This window comes from Penaeus chinensis, chromosome 31 (genome assembly GCF_019202785.1).
Source record: "Penaeus chinensis breed Huanghai No. 1 chromosome 31, ASM1920278v2, whole genome shotgun sequence".
Taxonomy (NCBI): domain Eukaryota; kingdom Metazoa; phylum Arthropoda; class Malacostraca; order Decapoda; family Penaeidae; genus Penaeus; species Penaeus chinensis.
The window spans coordinates 24194214-24199213 of NC_061849.1; positions in this window are offsets into that span (position 1 = coordinate 24194214).

The window sequence follows — 5000 nt, forward strand, 5'->3', positions numbered from 1 at the left end:
TAACTCTCCTAAAATGCTATCTTCCCTTTTTTTTTTTTACAATCCGACACTGCTGACTTTTCCTTCTCTGTCTGTCTGTTTGTTTAACAGTCTCTCTCTCTCTCTCACTATCTATCTATCTATCTCTCTCTCTCTCTCTCTCTCTCTCTCTCTCTATCTATCTATCTATCTAACTATCTATCTCTCTATCTCTTTCTCTCTCTCTTTCTCTCTCATTCTCTTTCTCTTTCTCTCTCTTTCTCTCTTTCATCGCCCTCCTAACTTCCTCCCTCCTCTCTCTCCCCCTCCCGACCTATCCATCCCCGCCACCCGCTCAACCCTCATGTCTGAGAGACAATATATTACCAAGGGAACTTAAGATTCTGCTAAGAAGAAAAGGCAACCGATGCAAATCACGAGAACATAAAACCAAAATCAGATCCCAGGAGATTATCCAGGCGAGATGCGCATAAATTATGAATTTTCTCACACACACACACACATCCACCCACACTCTCACGCGCGTATCTGTTGCACACCTGTTCTTACCCTTTTGTTAAGGCTTTCTCCTCTCTTCTTGCCCATTTCTCATCTCCCGTGCTTCCTATCCTCCTCCTCTTCACTTCTACATTTAACCTCTCAAAGACTTGCCTTCCCTTGCCTCTGCTATCCTCCAAAAGCCCCTTTCTCATCCCACTTCTTCACCTTGCTTCCTTCATCCTTTCTCTCTCTCTCTCTCTCTCTCTCTCTCTCTCTCTCTCTATCTCTCTCTATCTCTCTCTCTCTATCTCTCTCTCTCTCTCCTCTTCATCGCCCTCCTAACCTCTTCCCTTCTTCTTTCTCTTCTCCCGCCCAATCGCCACCACCCTCTCAACTCTCCTCTTCACCTGCATCACTTACTCCCTCTCCTCCCTGCTCTCCATCCCCAACATCCTCCTTCACCATCTCCCTGCTCCCACTCCCCTCCTCTCCCATCACCCCCTCCTCTCCCATCACCCCCCTCCTCCCCTCCCCTTCTCTCTTCCTGCCCTCCCCTCGCCTCCTCTCCCACCACCCTCCCAACCCTCCTCCTCCCCTGCACTAACCCCCTCCCGTCCCCCTCCCCTCCCCCCTCCCCTCCCCCTTGAGATTTCTGGCCCAGCATCTTCCACTACATCTAATACGCCTTAATTTTAATCCTTTATCACGGGGAGATGGAGGGTACGCCTTCTCTTAAGGAAGTACTCTCGACCTCATGGGCTTAGGAGTTAGTCTTCTTTGTGTAATGGACGAGAGGGCAGAGAGAGAGAGCATATGTAATCAGGGTGGGGTCTACTGAACAACACTGCCCTCCCTCTCCCTTCTCCTGTTTTACTCATCACCGCTATCCTTTCCTCCCTTACTCCTTTCCCATTTCCCCCCCTCCTCCCTCTCCTTATCTTTTTTCTTTTTCTTTTTTTTTCTTCCCTTTCCCTTTCTCTCTCTCACTAATCCCTTCTTATCTTTCTACTCTTATTCATCTCACCGTTATCCCTCTCCCCTATCTATCAGCCTTTATCCCTATCCCCTCCTACCTTTCACCAGTCTTTTATTCTCCTCCCTTCCCCTTTTCCTTCCCCTTCTCCCTTTCTATCGTCGTTTCCCCCTTCTCCTCCACTTCTCCCCTCCTCCCTTTCCCCTTCCCCTCACCCACCCTTCTAAAACTCCACTACCTATTTGCTAAAAGAATACCAATTAAGGGAGGAAATAATAGGGGTGGAAAGGGAGAAAGGGGAAGGGGGATTAGAAGGAGGGAGAGGAAAAGGGTGAAGAAGAAGGAAAGGGGATGGGAGGGAAGAGAGAGAGAGGGAAGGGGGACGTAGGTATAATTGAGATAATGGGAGGGTGGAGGGGAAGGGAGGAAGGGGAAGGGAAGGAAGTGAAAGGGAGGGTATGGGAGGGAGTAAAGGAGAGAAGGGTGAGGGAGATGGAGGGCAGAGTGGAAAGGGAAACTGCCGAAGAGAGACGTAAGAAGGAGGGGAGGGGGGGGGGGGGTACGAGACTATTGACAAATTGAAGTGATACTGGAACAGATATTTCATTCATTAAAGTAGAGAGGTAGGGATGTGTATAACTTCTAGCATCTTTATATTTCTTTCTCCTTCCCCTCTGCTCTATCTACCCCCTTCTTTTAAGTTTTATGTCTATCTATCTTCTCCCACTTCCTACATTATCTCGCATCTCCTCCTCTCACCATCCTCAAGTTCTTATTATATCAGCTTTCCTTACGTCTCTGTGTCATTCCTCTTTCTTTTTGTTTTTCTCTATTCTATTTATCTTTTCTCCCTGCCCGATCTGCCTCCTTACACATATTTATCTTTTTCTCTTTTTATATTCTTCAGACCTTTTCTCATCTTCTTCTTCTTTCCACTTTCTGTCAATTATCTCAATCTTTTCCCTTTTTTCTTTGGCCTTCCCTCTCCCCTCCTCTGCCTCTCCATCTTACTCTTTCATCCTACGCCTTTCTCTCTCTCGCCTACTTTCTGTTTTCTCTCTTCATTGTATTTTCCTCTTCCTTCCACATTACGCTCCTCCCTTCTCTCTCTCTCTCTCTCTCTCTCTCTCTCTCTCTCTCTCTCTCTCTCTCTCTCTCTCTCTCTCTCTCTCACTCTCTCTCTTTCCGCCTCCCTCCCCCCCACCTCTCTCTCTCTCTCTCTCTCTCTCTCTCTCTCTCTCTTCTCTTTCGTACCTCCTATTCTTCGACTTTTCTGTCTATCTCCCCAATGTTTTCTATCAATTTTAATAATTTCCAGATGAATAAAGATGAACTCTACAAAAGGAAAATTAAGATAACAAATGATTAAATAAACAAGCAGAGAGAGTGATAGATGAATTAATAATAAAACATGACAGCAAATAAATGAAAGAATAATGAATGTATAGTATTTGTCTTTTCCCAAAAAAAGTAAATGAAATAGAGAGAAAGAGAAAAGGATAAAGAAAAGAGAGACCGAAATAGAGACCAAAAGAGAGACCTAAAGAGAGACCAAAAGAGAGACCAAAGGAATGACCAAATGAGAGACCTAAAGAGAGACCAAAAGAGAGACCTAAAGAGAGACCAAAAGATAGACCAAAAGAGAGACCAAAAGAGAGACCTAAAGAGAGACCAAAAGAGAGACCAAAGGAATGACCAAAAGAGAGACCTAAAGAGAGACCAAAAGAGAGACCAAAGGAATGACCAAAAGAGAGACCAAAAGAGAGACCAAAAGAGTGACCTAAAGAGAGACCAAAAGAGAGACCAAAGGAATGACCAAAAGAGAGACCAAAAGAGAGACCAAAAGAGAGACCAAAAGAGAGACCTAAAGAGAGACCAAAAGAGAGACCAAAGGAATGACCAAAAGAGAGACCAAAAGAGAGACCAAAAGAGAGACCTAAAGAGAGACCAAAAGATAGACCAAAAGAGAGACCAAAAGAGAGACCCAAAGAGAGACAAAAAGAGAGACCAAAAGAGAGACCCAAAGAGAGACCAAAAGAGAGACCCAAAGAGAGACCAAAAGAGAGACCCAAAGAGAGACCAAAAGAGAGACCAAAAGAGAGACCCAAAGAGAGACCAAAAGAGAGACCCAAAGAGAGACAAAAAAAGAGACCCAAAGAGAGACCAAAAGAGAGACCCAAAGAGAGACCCAAAGAGAGACCAAAAGAGAGACCAAAAGAGAGACCAAAAGAGAGACCAAAAGTGAGACCCAAAGAGAGACCTAAAGAGAGACCAAAAGAGAGACCAAAGAAGACCAAAGAGACCAAAAGAGAGACCAAAAGAGAGACCAAAAGAGAGACCTAAAGAGAGACCAAAAGAGAGACCAAAAGAGAGACCAAAAGAGAGACAAAAAGAGAGACCAAAAGAGAGACCCAAAGAAAGACCAAAAGAGACCAAAAGAGAGACCCAAAGAGAGACCAAAAGAGAGACCAAAAAAGAGACCCAAAGAGAGACCAAAAGAGAGACCCAAAGAGAGACCCAAAGAGAGACCAAAAGAGAGCCAAAAAGAGAGACCAAAAGAGAGACCAAAAGTGAGACCAAAAGAGAGACCTAAAGAGAGACCAAAAGAGAGACCAAAAGAGAGACCAAAAGAGAGACCTAAAGAGAGACCAAAAGAGAGACCCAAAGAGAGACCCAAAGAGAGACCAAAAGAGAGCCAAAAAGAGAGACCAAAAGAGAGACCAAAAGTGAGACCAAAAGAGAGACCTAAAGAGAGACCAAAAGAGAGACCAAAAGAGAGACCAAAAGAGAGACCAAAAGAGAGACCTAAAGAGAGACCAAAAGAGAGACCCAAAGAGAGACCCAAAGAGAGACCAAAAGAGAGCCAAAAAGAGAGACCAAAAGAGAGACCAAAAGTGAGACCAAAAGAGAGACCTAAAGAGAGACCAAAAGAGAGACCAAAAGAGAGACCAAAAGAGAGACCTAAAGAGAGACCAAAAGAGACCAAAAGAGAGACCAAAAGAGAGACCAAAAGAGAGACCTAAAGAGAGACCAAAAGAGAGACCAAAAGAGAGACCAAAAGAGAGACCAAAAGAGAGACCTAAAGAGAGACCCAAAGAGAGACCAAAAGAGAGACCAAAAGAGAGACCAAAAGAGAGATAATAATGAACTATGATAGAGAAAGAGAGATGACGAATCGGGGCTAAGAAGGGGGGAAAGGAAATAGAATGAAAAAGATGATAATATGGGGAGATAGATAAATAGATAATGAGAGAGAGTCAGGTAATCCACTAAGAAAGACAATTAAAAGAGATAAAAGATGATGCAGATAAAGCAACAGAGATACAGACAGACAGGGACAAGAGTAAGACAGACAGACAGACAGACACCCAAGACCTCCAGACACTTACCTCAAAAGCCACAGCTATGAACCATCTCCACCCCCACCCCAGCCCCTACTCGCCTCCCCCCCCAAAAAAAAGAAGCAAGAAAAAAAAAAGCAAGAAAAAAACGAGAAAAAAACTATTAAAAACTTCATGACTTTTAAACATCCTGAAGAACCTCCTACGCTTTGGAAGGATATTTTTGA